This window comes from Oncorhynchus clarkii, chromosome 15 (genome assembly GCF_045791955.1).
Source record: "Oncorhynchus clarkii lewisi isolate Uvic-CL-2024 chromosome 15, UVic_Ocla_1.0, whole genome shotgun sequence".
NCBI lineage: Eukaryota > Metazoa > Chordata > Actinopteri > Salmoniformes > Salmonidae > Oncorhynchus > Oncorhynchus clarkii.
In genome coordinates this window covers 6,956,596-6,977,458 of record NC_092161.1, presented here as the reverse complement: position 1 = coordinate 6,977,458, position 20,863 = coordinate 6,956,596, and the positions used below count along the sequence as shown (strand labels likewise).

The window sequence follows — 20,863 nt, the reverse complement described above, 5'->3', positions numbered from 1 at the left end:
GTGCCATGGGTCTCTGTTCTAAAGTAGTGCACTATATAGGGAATAGGGTGTCATTTTGGACAACCAAAGTTGTTCTTGAGCAGAGTGTGTAGACTACTACTAAATACAGTAGGCCTACTTCATGTAGACTACTATTAAATACAGTAGACCTACTTCATGTAGACTACTACTAAATACAGTAGGCCTACTTCATCATGTAGACTACTACTAAATACAGTAGGCCTACTTCATGTAGACTACTATTAAATACAGTAGGCCTACTTCATGTAGACTACTACTAAATACAGTAGGCCTACTTCATCATGTAGACTACTACTAACTACAGTAGGCCTACTTCATGTAGACTACTACTAACTACAGTAGGCCTACTTCATCATGTAGACTACTACTAAATACAGTAGGCCTACTTCATCATGTAGACTACTACTAAATACAGTAGGCCTACTTCATGTAGACTACTACTAAATGCAGTAGGCCTACTTCATGTAGACTATTACTAAATACAGTAGGCCTACTTCATGTAGACTACTACTAAATAGTAGGCCTACTTCATCATGTAGACTACTACTAACTACAGTAGGCCTACTTCATCATGTAGACTACTACTAAATACAGTAGGCCTACTTCATGTAGACTACTACTAACTACAGTAGGCCTACTTCATCATGTAGACTACTACTAAATACAGTAGGCCTACTTCATGTAGACTACTACTAAATACAGTAGGCCTACTTCATGTAGACTATTACTAAATACAGTAGGCCTACTTCATGTAGACTACTACTAAATACAGTAGGCCTACTTCATCATGTAGACTACTACTAACTACAGTAGGCCTACTTCATCATGTAGACTACTACTAAATACAGTAGGCCTACTTCATGTAGACTACTACTAAATACAGTAGGCCTACTTCATGTAGACTACTACTAAATACAGTAGGCCTACTTCATGTAGACTACTACTAACTACAGTAGGCCTACTTCATCATGTAGACTACTACTAACTACAGTAGGCCTACTTCATCATGTAGACTACTACTAACTACAGTAGGCCTACTTCATCATGTAGGTGACTACTTGTGTGGTGTTTACTCTGAAACAATAACCCTGCCTCCCGGGTTGACTTTCCATTGTTTAACAAGTTGACATCCTGCTTGCTTAAGAGCTGAAATGTCTTGGCCTAGAAGCCCCCAGGGGTCGACCGTTGACGAGCACTCTGTCATGTTAAGCCGTGAGCGTGGAATGTGGCGCGCAGGCACGCGTCTGGTGTGACGAGAGAGAGAGGGTGATCTAACAGAGAGACCGAGTTAGTCTGTGTGTTTCCACAGTGCTCCTTGTGTGTGTAGGTAGTTACGGAGATCCTAGAGGAGCACTGCAAGTCTGATACACATCTCTCACATCCCCGGCAGGTCTGTCAGAGCTGGCTTAAAGGTCGCTGAGTCCTGGGCCTGTCTCCATGAAGCACCCATCGGGAGAAAACCTACTGAAACAGGGAGTTGATACCTGAAATTGTCCAATTAAGAACACAGATTTCTGTTTTCCCGTTGCGAAACGTTTCGCTACAGTGTGTGCACTAATGAACACGACCCAGGGTCAAGCAGACAAAAAACGCTCTCAGAAAACAGAAAATGACAACAACAAAAAGACACTAGGACCCTTAAATATGGCACAGAGTTTTGTTGGATTAGTCTCTCAAACCTCATAGGCTACCGCCACCACACAACCAACTAGCTAGCTACTACACATTGGTCAAGAGCTATAATGTAGCGATACGAAACCATGACGACAGCGTTCCCTGTACCTGCACAACTAAGCCCTCAGCGCTTCCCCGTCGAGCCAATCAGAAGGCAGAGTCCCAAAGGGCACCCTATTCCCTACAACCCCTGGTCTACAGTAATACACTATAAAGCAGGGGTGGTCTAAAACCCAATTTGGGTTTTAGTCATTTTGAACTATATAGGTTTTGTTGCATCCGGGGTTCACAATTCTTTCAACAACTGTTCATCCATAGTATTAAATCAAATGGAATTTCTCAAGATTGGTAAAACAGGTTTTAGATAGATAGATAATAGACAGGAACAGATTGGTAAAACAGGTTTTAGATAGATAGATAATAGACAGTAGCAGCAGTATACTGTAGGTAGGGGTAAAGGATAGATGATAGATAAGACAGTAACAGCAGTATACTGTAGGTAGGGGTAAAGGATAGATAATAGACAGTAACAGCAGTATACTGTAGGTAGGGGTAAAGGATAGATAACAGACAGGAACAGCAGTATACTGTAGGTAGGGGTAAAGGATAGATGATAGACAGTAACAGCAGTATACTGTAGGTAGGGGTAAAGGATAGATAATAGACAGTAACAGCAGTATACTGTAGGTAGGGGTAAAGGACAGATAATAGACAGTAACAGCATTATACTGTAGGTAGGGGTAAAGGATAGATAATAGACAGTAACAGCAGTATACTGTAGGTAGGGGTAAAGGACAGATAATAGACAGTAACAGCATTATACTGTAGGTAGGGGTAAAGGATAGATAATAGACAGTAACAGCAGTATACTGTAGGTAGGGGTAAAGGATAGATAATAGACAGGAACAGCAGTATACTGTAGGTAGGGGTAAAGGATAGATAATAGACAGGAACAGCAGTATACTGTAGGTAGGGGTAAAGGATAGATAATAGACAGTAACAGCAGTATACTGTAGGTAGGGGTAAAGTGACCAGACAACAGGATAGATTATAAACAGTAGCAGCGTGGTTTGAAAAGGGTCGATGACGATAGTCCAGGCAGCGATTTGATTAAATATTTATCCGCAATTATTTAGGACGTTCAAGAGAAATGATTAATAGGCTAAACTCAAATAAACAAATTATTTGAACAATGGGAAGATAAAAATGTGGTTTCATAGAAAATCCACTTTCAGCCATAGCCAGGATTCAATCTTGTGCCTACGCTGCTATCCAATCCCAAATCCCCTGTCCTCATCTGCAGAGCTACAGTTCAGGAGCCTATTAAACCCACCAACAACAACAACAACAACAACAACAACAACAACAACAACAACAACAACAAAAAATCTAAGCTAATTGGTATACGGCAGGGTAGCCTAGTGGTTAGAACGTTGGACTAGGAACCGGAAGGTTGCAAGTTCAAATCCCCGAGCTGACAAGGTAAAAAAAATCTGTCGTTCTGCCCCTGAACACGGCAGTTAAACCCACTGTTCCTAGGCCGTCATTGTAAAATAAGAATTTGTTCTTAGCGGACTTGCCTAGTCAAATAAATAAAAATACAAAGGTGTCCAGTAGAGGTCAGTGTTTCAAAGCCACTTTGCGTCGAAGAAAGCACCGCGGCAAAAGATATCGAATTTTGCAACAAACAGTTCGAAAAATGTTTTATAAATAAACGACTTGAGTCAAGAAGATTCTCGCGTGGTTCTTACTTTGAAACAAGATACCTAGTTTTTAATTTTATTTTTATTATATTTTTACAAAAGATGGTGGCTTCATTGTATGATTTAGGATATTAAAGAAACTAATTTAAAAGTTCAAAACACAATGTAGCCAGTGTTTCAAAAGAAAACTATTTTACCGATTTAATGTAATTATAATTATTTTTGTTTGTATTATCTATATGGGAATGCGACACTGTGCCTCCACAAGACGAGACTTAGCTGCTGCTCTACAGACAGAGAGACACCTGTCAGGTGAGAAACAGAACAGTAAATATTCACACCAGTGGTCACCAACCTTTGAGTTGAGATCAGAGTCAAAATGCAACCTGAGATCTACCGTTCAGATTAGTATTATTATTATTATTTTTTTTTTTACATTATTTAAAAAGCGTAAGTCTATACAAAGCCTATGAATCCTATTAGAAACAGTACTGTAGTAATGAGGTTTTTGCAGTAGGCTACAGGCCCAAAACATTATCACTGCAAAAATGATATAGAGATCAGTTGTTGTGCTGACATTTGAATAATTAGCTTATTTTTTCTTTTTTTTTTTCTGGGCCGATGGAGATCTGATGGTCAGACTCAGAGGAGGAAGAGGGCGGCAGACTGAGTAACCAATCAACATCCCCTCGTTCTTCCTTTCCCTCCAATGACAGTGACCGAAAAAGGGACACAGTCACATTATTTCTGATTCATGCACAAATTGATGCTGTTATTCCTATGAACAGAGAAAGGGAAATATTTCTCCATGTTAAATACACTTTCTTTAGTATTAGTGGTTTGAGTTGTATCAATACACGTCCTACTCATTCATTACAGCTACAGTGTTGTTGTCTGGTGAGTAGATGTAGGGATAACATGCATTTTGTTGGCTTTAAAAAAAAGTGTTGACAGTACTGAGTAAAAAAAACAAACATGAACTCACTCATAAAAATAGCAGCGCTATACTGTATTCATTGACAGTCTCTCTCTCTAGTCATGTTTAGAAACCTCACCATATCAACTATACTGTATTCGTTGACAGTCTCTCTCTCTAGTCATGTTTTCAAACATTTAGAAACCTCACCGTATCAACTATACTGTAGCTTTCTTTTACACCTCCTACATTACTGCAGACACGGTAATCTGAGCCATCCGATTGGCCAGTGGTAAGCCTATGGTGCACTTGATTTGCTCCCCCTGGACCCGCGGGAAGGCAGAGTTGGTACCTTCTGACATTTGAAATGGTTCAAAATGGGAATACGTCACCTACCCGGTGAGCAGGACAGCTGAATCGAGCGTACCCAAACCCACAGACCGAGATAAATACATTTTTTTTAAATAGGAACGCAAGACTTATTGTTGTGTTGTTGTTGTTTTTTACAGAAATATTCGGCGATCAACTAGGAATGCCTTGCAGATAGATCACTGTTCTAGTCTAAGTCATGTCCAGAGAGGTTGATGTTTTGGAAGCCACAGCGGGATCCACTGACTGAGAGATCAAACAGAGCTTTGTACATCATTTATCACGTGGTAACTGCTTGTAAACTTTGCTTGGGGATTGAATTAAACTTTTAACTCACTTTTACATATTAACAAAAGAACATTGGATCCTTAATTTGATAGTTAGCCAATAACTACTAGAGCGTTTTTTTTTTATTTACAATCACTGCTTGAGAAATACAAAAATGATCTAAAATAGAATCGCTCAAAATTCGATACTAGTGTGCTACGATTTCAGGAGAGAGTTCTCTGGCGTGTTACGTTCCCCAGCAAGAAAGCCAAAACTGTTGCTCAAACAACTGGGAGCTAACAAAGAGTCACTGACAACAACCAAAACTAAACATGGGGGGTGTCCACTGAAAGTTGCCTAGCAACAACAACTGAGACCTAAAAGACCCCCGCCATGAGGAGCCCACTAAATTTGCCAAGTAAGAGGCAAAACAAAAGAAAAACCCACACCAAACGTAAAAGACAGGAAGTTAACCAAAAAGGTGGTGCAAAACAAAAAAATCAGTTAAAAGGATTTGTTTGTCAAGAAATAAAAACAGGAAGCGCCAACTAAAAAGGTGTTTAAACCTCCACACCTCCAAATCTACACAGACAACTGGAGCACTGGGCCACTAGTGTGGGAGCTCCGGTATCAAATCAATGGTTGTCACTAGTTACAACAGCGTCAGCCATCATTACGACTTTGTGGCTGTGGTAATTAGTGACAACCTGTACGGTATCAATCGTTCCATCACTATGCCAGGCCTGCCAACTTTTGAAGAAAGTTTGGAGTGAGATTTGCTATGTGAATTTCATTGCCCCCTGGCACAACCCTCAGATGCTGGGTTCCCCTTATAACGGTTTACTGTTTCAAAGCTCATTTCCTGCCATTCTACATATTTTGACATTGCTTAGTTCTACAGTATACTGCTGTTACTGTCTTATCTACCAGGGTGTAATTGTTTTTTAAAAATTCATTTAAAAATTTAAAATAAACACAGGTCAAGTGTATTCGGGGTGGTTTGAACATTAAACGAAAACTCAAAATTCGACGCCTTTGTTACTGTGAGATGTTTTGGGAATTATGTTTAATTTTAAGTATGCTAATATTTTTTTATATACATTTTTGAGGTGGTTTGACACATTATTCAGACAGTAATGAAACGAGATGGGGAAATGGGGAGGCCGGGGAAAAAGACGGGGGGTGATTCCTGGGGGAAAAAACAATGGGATGATTGGAAGCAGCCTTTTCCTTGTCACAGCCTAAATGCCAATCACCAAACAAGGGGACTAATGCAAGTGGGGACTAAATCAACTTTCGTACATGCTGTCAAAAGGCTGCATTCTGTAATAGGGACAGGAGTAACAGCGAAGTTTGTTTTACAACATTGTACATAAAATAGCGCTACCTTGGGTTTTATTTTACAATTGTATAAACTCCGCGGAGAACGTTCTCTCTCTCTCTCCATTCAGCGCCACTCTAATCTTGAGGGGCGTTTCTGTAAAACGCCATCCAATCCCCTTGATCCTTTACATAACTAGACCAATCATATGCTTCAATGTGCCAGAGTTCAAAGTGCTGTGGCAAGACCGGACAGAGGATCCCCTCTTGCAACCTGGTCTCATAGACTAGAGGTAACATAGTAAATGTAAATCTGGAATCTCAAATGAGTATGGTACAATATGTTAATGTTTAGGATGGTTACAGGAAGTTACTTAAGACAAAAATTAAAGCAGGTTGGTTGTAGTGGATGGGTGTTTCACGCAAATGTCTAACAACCCAAAGGTTGCATGTTCGGCTCTAATCCCAGACAACTATAGCATTTGCACTATTTAGCAACTACTAAGCATGTTTTTAGCTACTTTACAACTACTTGGCGTGTTAGCTAACCCTTCACCTAATATTAACCCTTTTAGCTAACCCTAGCCATTTTAGCTAACCATTCCCCTAACCTTAAGCCTAACCTTAACACCTAGCCAAGAGATAATGTTAGCATTAGCCACCTAGCTAACATTAGCAAAAACAAATTGGAATTCTTATATCTTATGTTTTGGAAATTCGTAACATTTGTATATTTTACGAACCCATAACATGTTGCACAAACTCAAATTCATAACATATCATATCAAATGATTGCTGGACGTCCACTAATTAATACATATCATCTGAACTTAACATAAGTGAAATAACCACATTTTACGTACATAATAATACGAAATTCTCTGAGACCAGGGTGGCTCGTGATGTTTAAATGCAAGCGCAGATGCTCCGATTTCAAAACGATGTGGAGGACAGCTGAAAAGATAAAACCCACTGACTGTACAATTGAGTCATTCGAAAAAGCAAAGAAAAAAAGCGGTACTTTTCAATGCGTTTAAGATTTAAGAGGTGTGGCGTGAGAAGAGGATCAAATGCATGAGAGCTCGGCAGCTCTGTTCCGCACGTCGTCATACTACGCAACCTCGCCTGCGTAGATTGTAAATAGGTCATTAAAACCCACTTTCTAAAAAATAAATGACATGTAGGCTACCCACTCCCTTTCTACCCGGGTGGAGAGAGAGAAACGCAGCAGGAACGTTCCCTTAAAGTGGGTGGTGGAACAGTCCTGGGGGGTGGTGGAACAGTCCTGGGGGGTGGGTGGGGAACAGTCCTGGGGGGTGGGTGGGTGGGGAACAGTCCTGGGGGGTGGGTGGGGGTGGAACAGTCCTGGGGGGTGGAACAGTCCTGGGGGGGTCCGACACCATCACTAGACTGACTTGGTGAGATTCCACTGGAACTCTGCACCACTTCGTGGCCCATTCAGTTTCACACCCCTATTGAGAAATACCACTGGTGTAACGTTGCAACTTTTCCACATTGTAGCGAAGCAAGCTTTGCACGATGCAGAAAGAAAGCTGACTCACTAAAGTCACTGATATAGGGAGCATTACGTAAACAAAGTTGTTTACCTTTTTATTTATATTTACGCTAAGGGTGATTCGTGGATATGAGCTATCCGATCACTGCTCTGGATTTAAAAGCCCGCTGTAAACACTAAAGTTAAATAGCCAAGGAGAGAGAGGGTCTCTGAAAACATTCACAATGTCCACTGTTGTAACTAGCTAATGGCTGGCTAGCGCTATTGGATCCGTGAACTTCAGTCACTGACAACAAGCACACTCAGAAAGATAAAAGTATTCCCCGGTGCACGAAATACATGCATGCAAAAGCACTGCCAAGCACGGAAACGAGTAGTGAAAATGGATCAAGTGCGGCAAGGTAAAGGAATATACAATTTTAAAAACACGTCTGTTTAGTGATCTAGCTTCCCCGGTGGTAGCCGACGCTAGCAGTCAGCGCTGCCTTGCTCAGCAAGCTAACGTACCGACACTGTTTCAGATATTAAATCCCTCGCAAAAAAATGTAGGACACGGAATTGCACGTCAAGAAACAGCGAATCAACCAAAACAACAAAAGCCCACATGCGTACTTACGATGTGAAACTTTCCGTCGCTCGCGCTCTTGTTAAATCCTGTTTGTTTAATCAACCCGGTCTGACCTTCGGTTGGGAGGAACAGCTATAGTGCGAGCTAAATGTGCTGCGGCCATGTTCCTCTCTGACTGCTCTGTGCTGGCTGAAACCCCGATGCTGACTGGCTGCTTGTTTATCTCGCTAGAAAGCCTCCCCCACACATCATATCACGGCACCACAGAGAGGAGCCAGTCGGTTAGCAGGGGGGGGGGGGGGGTCTCTCTCCGGTATGGAAGACAGCGAACAAACAGCAACAACCCATCCAAGTGATGATATAGCGCGGAGAGAAACACCCGTGATTTAGCTAGTTAATCAAAGAGGATAGAATACGAAATGCATAGTTATTTAAGATGACTTGACAGCATAGATAGACTATAGCCCTAACACATTGCTTTAGCCATAACCTATTTAATCTACTTACAGCAACATGTAGTCTAAATACAACTATTCAGTTATATATTTATTATTAAGTATCCCCCAGATATATTCCTAGCAAGTAATATCACGGGTAGTTATTACACAAATAGTAAACATATCTTATTTTGTTCTATTGTGAATAGTTTTGATTAGGAACATGGGGTAAACATATCAGACGATGACCATTGCTGCAGATGAAGTATACATGTCAAATGGCACCCTATATTCCCTCTATAGTTGCACTAGATTTCACAAAGGCCCCTATAGACCCCTGGTCCAGGTAGTGCACTAAAATAGGTTGTCATTTGGGATGCAGAGGGAAGGAAATTGATGAGCAAAGCAGAAAGAACCAGAGAGGATTCTAGAGTCTGACTCAGGTCTTGTGCAGAGAGGACTGCATGCTCAGGTCGCAGAGTGCGTGAACACACACACACACACACACACACACACATTTTAAAAAACTGTTTTTGAATCCACAAATCACACTGCTGTAATGAATGATACACACACACACAGAAACACACATACACACACACACTGAAACCAGAGACACAAATTTGTCTGATACTCAATAATCAACACATCCTCCTACAAGTAGTCACGAACTAAAGGCTCACGTGAGCAACAGGGCATGAATGCAGCTCTTCTCAGTGAATGAAGATACCACAGTCGTCATCGCAGAGCAGACTAGACCTTGGACAGGAGACAGCAAAACATTCCTCCTCCTCGTCTCGTTTGATAGCAAGAGCATAATAACAAACGTCTCCTTAAATATCTGGCCTGCTGGTACGACTCCCTATTCCCTTCACAGTGCCCTACTTTTGACCAGGGCCCATATGGTTGTGCACTCTATAGGGATTAGGGTTCCATTTTGGACACACACACACACACACACACACCCAGGGGTGTCACTTTTATGTTAATAAGGTACATGTGCTGTTGTCTTTTTGAGACACAGACAAGCACACTGCTTCAGTACAGAAACAAGCTTAAGTCTGTCATGGACATGAGCCAATCAGTCACTCCAGACAGACGTTTGTTCCCTATATAGTGTGCACTACTGTTGACCAAGGGCCCAAGTGGTGCCATGTAGTGCAATGTGTAGGGAATAGAGTGCCATTTAAGGACTCACAAGGGCTTCCGAGTGGCGCAAGCGGTCTAAGGCACTGCATCTCAGTGGTAAAGGCGTCACTACAAACCCTGGTTCGACCCCGGGCTGTATCACAGCTGCCCGTCATTGTAAATAAGAATTTGTTCTGAACTGACTCACCTGGTTAAATAAAGGTTTCTACGATTCTTCTGTTTATTTTTGCAACGTCACTTTGGTCTGCTGGGGAGATTCGTAGAAATGAGGGCATAGTAACAATTGTCTGTGCATAAACATGTGGCTTTAAGTACCTCTCCTTCAAGTCCTTATCTTACTACAACAATTCTAGCTGAATCAGCTTTCTACTTACAACCGCTAAATGGAATTATTTCAACACATAGGTCTCCCGAATAGCATCACCAGTATCAAAACCACTGCTATTACATAATATTAAGATATTAGGCCACCTTGATTCCTGTGATAATGGTCTACTGACCAATTAAATATAGGCCACATTTGCGTAAACTGAAGATTTTCCAATTAAATTGACTAAATTGTGCTGGTTATCTTAGGATATTTAAATGTTTTAACCTAAACACTTGATTGGGCAATTATACACTGAACAAAAATATAAACGCAACATGTAAAGTGTTAGTCCCATGTTTCATGAGCTGAAATAAAATATCCCAGAAATGTTGCGCACAAAAAGCTTGTTAGTGAGACAATCTCATTTACCAAGATAATCCATCCACCTGACAGGTGTGGCATATCAAGAATCGTATTAAACAGCAGGATCATTACACAGGTGCACCTTGTGCTGGGGGACAATAAAATGGCCAATTGGAAATGTGCAGTTTTGTCACACAACACCACAGATGTCTGAAGTTTCGAGGGAGCGTGTAAATGGCATGCTGACTGCAGGAATGTCCACCAGAGCTGTTGCCAGAGAATTGAATGTACATTTCTCTACCATAAGCCGCCTCCAACATGGTTTTAGAGAATTTGGCCGTACGTCCAACTGGCCTCACAACCACAGACCACGTGTAACCATGACAACCACAGACCACGTGTATGGCGTCGTGTGGGTGAGCGGTATTGCTGATGTCAACGTTGTGAACAGAGTGCCCCATGATGAAGGTGGGGTGATGGTATGGGCAGGTATAAGCTACGGACAATGAACATAATTACATTTTATCGATGGCAATTTGAATGCCCAGAGATACCGTAATGAGGCCCATTGTCGTGCCATTCATCTGCCGCCATCACCTGATGTTTCAGCATGATAATGCATGGCCCCATGTCACAAGGATCTGTACACAATTCCTAGAAGCTGAAATGTCTCAGTTCTTCCATGGCCTGCCTACTCACCAGACATGTCACCCATTGAGCATGTTTGGGATGCTCTGGATCGACGTGTACGACAGCGTGTTCCAGTTCCCGCCAATATCCAGCAACTTCGCACAGCCATTGAAGAGGAGTGGGACAACATTCCACAGGCCACAATCAACAGCCTGATCAACTCTATGTGAAGGAGATGTGTCCCGCTGTATAAGGCAAATGGTGGTAACACCAGATACTGACTGGTTTTCTGATCCACAGCCCTACTTTTGTTTTTAGAAGGTATCTCAAATCTAATGTTATTTGTCCCATGCGCCGAATACAATGGGTGTAGAACTTACAGTGAAATGCTTACTTACAAGCCCTTAACCAACAGCTGTAGACCTTACAGTGAAATGCTGACTTACAAGCCCTTAACCAACAATGCAGTTTTAAGAAAAATAAGTGTTAAGTAAAAAATAGCTAAATAAAAATAACAAATAATTAAAGAGCAGCAGTAAAATAACAATGTGGAGGCTATATACAGGGGGTACCGGTACAGAGTCAATGTGGAGGCTATATACAGGGGGTACCGGTACAGAGTCAATGTGGAGGCTATATACAGGGGGTACCAGTACAGAGTCAATGTGGAGGCTTTATACAGGGGGTATCGGTAGAGAGTCAATGTGGAGGCTATATACAAGGGGTACCGGTACAGAGTCAATGTGGAGGCTATATACAGGGGGTACCAGTACAGAGTCAATGTGGAGACTATATACAGGGGGTACCGGTACAGAGTCAATGTGGAGGCTATATACAGGGTGTACCGGTAGAGAGTCAATGTGGAGGCTATATACAGGGGGTATCAGTACAGAGTCAATGTGGAGGCTATATACAGGGGGTATCGGTACAGAGTCAATGTGGAGGCTATATACAGGGGGTACCAGTACAGAGTCAATGTGGAGGCTATATACAGGGGGTACCGGTACAGAGTCAATGTGGAGGCTATATACAGGGGGTACCAGTACAGAGTCAATGTGGAGGCTTTATACAGGGGGTATCGGTAGAGAGTCAATGTGGAGGCTATATACAAGGGGTACCGGTACAGAGTCAATGTGGAGGCTATATACAGGGGGTACCAGTACAGAGTCAATGTGGAGACTATATACAGGGGGTACCGGTACAGAGTCAATGTGGAGGCTATATACAGGGTGTACCGGTAGAGAGTCAATGTGGAGGCTATATACAGGGGGTATCAGTACAGAGTCAATGTGGAGGCTATATACAGGGGGTATCGGTACAGAGTCAATGTGGAGGCTATATACAGGGGGTACTGATACAGAGTCAATGTGGAGACTATATACAGGGGGTACCAGTACAGAGTCAATGTGGAGACTATATACAGGGGGTATCAGTACAGAGTCAATGTGGAGACTATATACAGGGTGTACCGGTAGAGAGTAAATGTGGAGACTATATACAGGGGGTACCGGTACAGAGTCAATGTGGAGGCTATATACAGGGGGTACCAGTAGAGAGTCAATGTGGAGACTATATACAGGGAGTACCGGTACAGAGTCAATGTGGAGGCTATATACAAGGGGTACCAGTACAGAGTCAATGTGGAGGCTATATACAGGGGGTACCAGTACAGAGAAAATGTGGAGGCTATATACAGGGGGTACCAGTACAGAGTCAATGTGGAGGCTATATACAGGGGGTATCAGTACAGAGTCAATGTGGAGGCTATATACTGGGGGTATCAGTACAGAGTCAATGTGGAGGCTATATACAGGGGGTATCAGTACAGAGTCAATGTGGAGGTTATATACAGGGGGTATCAGTACAGAGTCAATGTGGAGGCTATATACAGGGGGTACCGGTAGAGAGTCAATGTGGAGGCTATATACAGGGTGTACCGGTAGAGAGTCAATGTGGAGGCTATATACAGGGGGTATCAGTACAGAGTCAATGTGGAGGCTATATACAGGGGGGTACCGGTATAGAGTCAATGTGGAGACTATATACAGGGGGTACCGGTACAGAGTCAATGTGGAGGCTATATACAGGGGGTACCAGTACAGAGTCAATGTGGAGGCTATATACAGGGGGTACCAGTACAGAGTCAATGTGGAGGCTATATACAGGGGGTACCAGTACAGAGTCAATGTGGAGGCTATATACAGGGGGTATCAGTACAGAGTCAATGTGGAGGCTATATACAGGGGGTACCAGTACAGAGTCAATGTGGAGGCTATATACAGGGGGTACCAGTACAGAGTCAATGTGGAGGCTATATACAGGGGGTATCAGTACAGAGTCAATGTGGAGGCTATATACAGGGGGTATCAGTACAGAGTCAATGTGGAGGCTATATACTGGGGGTATCAGTACAGAGTCAATGTGGAGGCTATATACAGGGGGTATCAGTACAGAGTCAATGTGGAGGTTATATACAGGGGGTATCAGTACAGAGTCAATGTGGAGGCTATATACAGGGGGTACCAGTACAGAGTCAATGTGGAGGCTATATACAGGGTGTACCGGTAGAGAGTCAATGTGGAGGCTATATACAGGGGGTATCAGTACAGAGTCAATGTGGAGGCTATATACAGGGGGGTACCGGTATAGAGTCAATGTGGAGACTATATACAGGGGGTACCGGTACAGAGTCAATGTGGAGGCTTTATACAGGGGGTATCGGTAGAGAGTCAATGTGGAGGCTATATACAGGAGATACCGGTACAGAGTCAATGTGGAGGCTATATACAGGGGGTACCAGTACAGAGTCAATGTGGAGACTATATACAGGGGTACCGGTACAGAGTCAATGTGGAGGCTATATACAGGGTTTACCGGTAGAGAGTCAATGTGGAGGCTATATACAGGGGGTATCAGTACAGAGTCAATGTGGAGGCTATATACAGGGGGTATCGGTACAGAGTCAATGTGGAGGCTATATACAGGGGGTACTGATACAGAGTCAATGTGGAGACTATATACAGGGGGTACCAGTACAGAGTCAATGTGGAGACTATATACAGGGGTATCAGTACAGAGTCAATGTGGAGACTATATACAGGGTGTACCGGTAGAGAGTAAATGTGGAGACTATATACAGGGGGTACCGGTACAGAGTCAATGTGGAGGCTATATACAGGGGGTACCAGTAGAGAGTCAATGTGGAGACTATATACAGGGAGTACCGGTACAGAGTCAATGTGGAGGCTATATACAAGGGGTACCAGTACAGAGTCAATGTGGAGGCTATATACAGGGGGTACCAGTAGAGAGTCAATGTGGAGGCTATATACAGGGGGTACCAGTACAGAGTCAATGTGGAGGCTATATACAGGGGGTATCAGTACAGAGTCAATGTGGAGGCTATATACAGGGGGTATCAGTACAGAGTCAATGTGGAGGCTATATACAGGGGGTATCAGTACAGAGTCAATGTGGAGGTTATATACAGGGGGTATCAGTACAGAGTCAATGTGGAGGCTATATACAGGGGGTACCAGTACAGAGTCAATGTGGAGGTTATATACAGGGGGTATCAGTACAGAGTCAATGTGGAGGCTATATACAGGGGGTATCAGTACAGAGTCAATGTGGAGGTTATATACAGGGGGTATCAGTACAGAGTCAATGTGGAGGCTATATACAGGGGGTACCGGTACAGAGTCAATGTGGAGGCTTTATACAGGGGGTATCGGTACAGAGTCAATGTGGAGGCTTTATACAGGGGGTATCAGTACAGAGTCAATGTGGAGGCTATATACAGGGGGTATCAGTACAGAGTCAATGTGGAGACTATATACAGGGGGTACCGGTACATAGTCAATTTGGAGGCTATATACAAGGGGTATCACTACAGAGTCAATGTGGAGGCTATATACAGGGGGTACTGGTACAGAGTCAATGTGGAGGCTATATACAGGGGGTATCAGTACAGAGTCAATGTGGAGGCTATATACAGGGGGTATCGGTACAGAGTCAATGTGGAGACTATATACAGGGGGTACCGGTACAGAGTCAATGTGGAGACTATATACAGGGGGTACCGGTACAGAGTCAATGTGGAGGCTATATACAGGGGGTATCAGTACAGAGTCAATGTGGAGACTATATACAGGGGGTACCGGTACAGAGTCAATGTGGAGGCTATATACAGGGGGTATCAGTACAGAGTCAATGTGGAGACTATATACAGGGGGTACCGTACAGAGTCAATGTGGAGGCTATATACAGGGGGTATCAGTACAGAGTCAATGTGGAGGCTCTATACAGGGGGTACCGGTACAGAGTCAATGTGGAGACTATATACAGGGGGTACCGGTACAGAGTCAATGTGGAGACTATATACAGGGGGTACCGGTACAGAGTCAATGTGGAGGCTATATACAGGGGGTATCGGTACAGAGTCAATGTGGAGGCTATATACAGGGGGTACCGGTAGAGAGTAAATGTGGAGACTATATACAGGGGGTACCGGTACAGAGTCAATGTGGAGGCTATATACAGGGGGTACCAGTAGAGAGTCAATGTGGAGACTATATACAGGGAGTACCGGTACAGAGTCAATGTGGAGGCTATATACAAGGGGTACCAGTACAGAGTCAATGTGGAGGCTATATACAGGGGGTACCAGTACAGAGTCAATGTGGAGGCTATATACAGGGGGTACCAGTACAGAGTCAATGTGGAGGCTATATACAGGGGGTATCAGTACAGAGTCAATGTGGAGGCTATATACTGGGGGTATCAGTACAGAGTCAATGTGGAGGCTATATACAGGGGGTATCAGTACAGAGTCAATGTGGAGGTTATATACAGGGGGTATCAGTACAGAGTCAATGTGGAGGCTATATACAGGGTGTACCAGTACAGAGTCAATGTGGAGGCTATATACAGGGTGTACCGGTAGAGAGTCAATGTGGAGGCTATATACAGGGGGTATCAGTACAGAGTCAATGTGGAGGCTATATACAGGGGGGTACCGGTATAGAGTCAATGTGGAGACTATATACAGGGGGTACCGGTACAGAGTCAATGTGGAGGCTATATACAGGGGGTACCAGTACAGAGTCAATGTGGAGGCTATATACAGGGGGTACCAGTACAGAGTCAATGTGGAGGCTATATACAGGGGGTACCAGTACAGAGTCAATGTGGAGGCTATATACAGGGGGTATCAGTACAGAGTCAATGTGGAGGCTATATACAGGGGGTATCAGTACAGAGTCAATGTGGAGGCTATATACTGGGGGTATCAGTACAGAGTCAATGTGGAGGCTATATACAGGGGGTATCAGTACAGAGTCAATGTGGAGGTTATATACAGGGGGTATCAGTACAGAGTCAATGTGGAGGCTATATACAGGGGGTACCAGTACAGAGTCAATGTGGAGGCTATATACAGGGTGTACCGGTAGAGAGTCAATGTGGAGGCTATATACAGGGGGTATCAGTACAGAGTCAATGTGGAGGCTATATACAGGGGGGTACCGGTATAGAGTCAATGTGGAGACTATATACAGGGGGTACCGGTACAGAGTCAATGTGGAGGCTTTATACAGGGGGTATCGGTAGAGAGTCAATGTGGAGGCTATATACAGGAGATACCGGTACAGAGTCAATGTGGAGGCTATATACAGGGGGTACCAGTACAGAGTCAATGTGGAGACTATATACAGGGGGTACCGGTACAGAGTCAATGTGGAGGCTATATACAGGGTTTACCGGTAGAGAGTCAATGTGGAGGCTTTATACAGGGGGTATCAGTACAGAGTCAATGTGGAGGCTATATACAGGGGGTATCGGTACAGAGTCAATGTGGAGGCTATATACAGGGGGTACTGATACAGAGTCAATGTGGAGACTATATACAGGGGGTACCAGTACAGAGTCAATGTGGAGACTATATACAGGGGGTATCAGTACAGAGTCAATGTGGAGACTATATACAGGGTGTACCGGTAGAGAGTAAATGTGGAGACTATATACAGGGGGTACCGGTACAGAGTCAATGTGGAGGCTATATACAGGGGGTACCAGTAGAGAGTCAATGTGGAGACTATATACAGGGAGTACCGGTACAGAGTCAATGTGGAGGCTATATACAAGGGGTACCAGTACAGAGTCAATGTGGAGGCTATATACAGGGGGTACCAGTACAGAGTCAATGTGGAGGCTATATACAGGGGGTACCAGTACAGAGTCAATGTGGAGGCTATATACAGGGGGTCTCAGTACAGAGTCAATGTGGAGGCTATATACAGGGGGTATCAGTACAGAGTCAATGTGGAGGCTATATACAGGGGGTATCAGTACAGAGTCAATGTGGAGGTTATATACAGGGGGTATCAGTACAGAGTCAATGTGGAGGCTATATACAGGGGGTACCAGTACAGAGTCAATGTGGAGGTTATATATAGGGGGTATCAGTACAGAGTCAATGTGGAGGCTATATACAGGGGGTATCAGTACAGAGTCAATGTGGAGGCTATATACAGGGGGTACCGGTACAGAGTCAATGTGGAGGCTTTATACAGGGGGTATCGGTACAGAGTCAATGTGGAGGCTTTATACAGGGGGTATCAGTGCAGAGTCAATGTGGAGGCTATATACAGGGGGTATCGGTACAGAGTCAATGTGGAGACTATATACAGGGGGTACCGGTACAGAGTCAATTTGGAGGCTATATACAAGGGGTATCACTACAGAGTCAATGTGGAGGCTATATACAGGGGGTACTGGTACAGAGTCAATGTGGAGGCTATATACAGGGGGTATCAGTACAGAGTCAATGTGGAGGCTATATACAGGGGGTATTGGTACAGAGTCAATGTGGAGACTATATACAGGGGGTACCGGTACAGAGTCAATGTGGAGACTATATACAGGGGGTACCGGTACAGAGTCAATGTGGAGACTATATACAGGGGGTACCGGTACAGAGTCAATGTGGAGACTATATACAGGGGGTACCGGTACAGAGTCAATGTGGAGGCTATATACAGGGGGTATCAGTACAGAGTCAATGTGGAGACTATATACAGGGGGTACCGTACAGAGTCAATGTGGAGGCTATATACAGGGGGTATCAGTACAGAGTCAATGTGGAGGCTCTATACAGGGGGTACCGGTACAGAGTCAATGTGGAGACTATATACAGGGGGTACCGGTACAGAGTCAATGTGGAGACTATATACAGGGGGTACCGGTACAGAGTCAATGTGGAGGCTATATACAGGGGGTATCAGTACAGAGTCAATGTGGAGACAATATACAGGGGGTACCGGTACAGAGTCAATGTGGAGACTATATACAGGGGGTATCAGTACAGAGTCAATGTGGAGGCTATATACAGGGGGTACCGGTACAGAGTCAATGTGGAGACTATATACAGGGGGTACCGGTACAGAGTATATGTGGAGGCTATATACAGGGGGGTACCGGTATAGAGTCAATGTGGAGGCTATATACAGGGGGTACCGGTACAGAGTCAATGTGGAGACTATATACAGGGGGTACCGGTACAGAGTCAATGTGGAGGCTGTATACAGGGGGGTACCGGTATAGAGTCAATGTGGAGGCTATATACAGGGGGTACCGGTACAGAGTCAATGTGGAGACTATATACAGGGGGTACCGGTACAGAGTCAATGTGGAGGCTATATACAGGGGGGTATCGGTACAGAGTCAATGTGCTGGGGCACCGGTTAGTCGAGGTAATTGAGGTAATATGTAGAGTTAAAGTGACTCTGAATAGATAATAACCAGAGAGTAGGGTAAAATAAGAAGTTCAGAAGTCTTAAGGCTTTGGGGGTAGAAGCTGTTAAGAAGCCTTTTGGACCTAGACTTGGTGCTCCGGTACCGCTTGCCGTGTGGTAGCAGAGAGAACAGTCTGTGACTAGGGTGGCTGGAGTCTTTGAAAATGTTTAGGGCCTTCCTCTGACACAGCCTGGTATAGAGGTCCTGGATGGCAGGAAGCTTTGCCTCAGTGATGTACTGGGCCGTACGCACTACCTTCTGTAGTGCCTTACAGTCGGAGGCCGAGCAGTTGCCATACCAGGCAGTGATGCAACCCGTCAGGATGCTCTCGATGGTGCAGCTGTAGAACCTTTCGAGGATCTGGGGACCTATGCCAAATCTTTTCAGTCTCCTGAGTGGGAATAGGCTTTGTCGTGCCCTCTTCACGACTGTCTTGGTGTGTTTGGACCATGTTAGTTTGTTGGTGATGTGGACACCAAGGAACTTGAAGCTCTCAGCCTGCTCCACTACAGCCCCGTCGATGAGAATGGGGACGTGTTCTGTCCTCCTTTTCCTGTTGTCCACAATCATCTCCTTTGTCTTGATCACGTTGAGGGAGAGGTTGTTGTCCTGGCAGCAACGTCCAGGTCTCTGACCTCCTCCCTATAGGCTGTCTTGTCGTTGTCAGTGATCATGATCTACCACTGTTGTCGTCTGCAAATGTAATGATGGTGTTAGAGTTGTGCCTGGCCGTACAGTCACGAGTGAACATGGAGTACAGGAGGGGACTGAGCACGCACCCCTGGGGGGCCCCCGTGTTGAGGATCAGCGTGGCAGATGTGTTGTTACCTACCCTTACCACCTGGGGGCGGCCCGTCAGGAAGTCCAGGATCCAGTTGCAGAGGGAGGTGTTTAGTCCCAGGGTCCTTAGCTTAGTGATGAGCTTTGAGGGTACTATGATGTTGAATGCTGAGCTGTAGTCAATGAACAGCATTCTCACATAGGTGTTCCTTTTGTCCAGGTGGGAAAGGGCAGTGTGGACTGCAATAGAGATTGCATCGTCTGTGGATCTGTTGGGGAGGTATGCAAATTAGAGTGGGTCTAGGGTTTCTGGGATGATGGTGTTGATGTGAGCCATGACCAGCCTTTCGAAGCACTTCATGGCTACAGACGTGAGTGCTATGGGTTGGTAGTCATTTAGGCAGGTTACCTAATTGTTCTTGGGAACAGGGACTAACTATGTGACTAACAAATACATATCCTTATCCCTGAACAAGGCAGTTAACCCACTGTTCTCTGGGCGCCGATGACGTGGATGTCGATTATGGCAGCCCCCCTCACCTCCTCTGAATCATAGGGGTTGGGTTAAATGCAGAAGACACATTTCAGTTGAATGCATTCAGTTGTACAACTGACTTGGTATCACGCTTTCCTGGTCAGGAAATCTGTAGATTAGGGCCTAATTAATTTTTCTCAGTTAACCAATTTCCTAATATGAACTGTAACTCAGTAAAAGCTTTAAAAATGTTCCATGTTGCATTTATATTTTTGTTCAGTATTTATTTCAGTTCACAACCAAATTGCATGTCTTTGACAGCAGGTTGTGTGAACCGTAGCTCCACCGTGTGGTTGGCAGTGGTACAGCAGGGATTTAGTTTGTTTCAACCAATGATTTATATATGCATACTAGATGACTTACAGTGGGCGCTGTTTTGAAGTCGTGGCACCTCCATCTTTGTACTCCCCAACTGTTGTAAAACATATTTGAAGCTGTAGAAATGCATGTCAACTTTATTTAAACATTTTTTTACATCTATTCTAGTAGACACCTGAATGTGTAACCTTAA

General features: G+C 44.0%; 1 protein-coding gene across 2 annotated transcripts in view; it reads right to left on the bottom strand.

The window, feature by feature from the left end:
• The window catches only part of LOC139366884 (nuclear receptor coactivator 2-like), a 166,009-nt gene extending 157,465 nt beyond the window's left edge, over positions 1-8,544 (bottom strand). For both annotated transcript variants that reach the window (XM_071104621.1, XM_071104622.1), the window contains exon 1: positions 8,403-8,544. The gene's annotated coding sequence lies outside the window, so the exon portion shown is untranslated. The remainder of the gene's footprint in view (positions 1-8,402) is intronic.
• Positions 8,545-20,863: the final 12,319 nt, after the last annotated feature.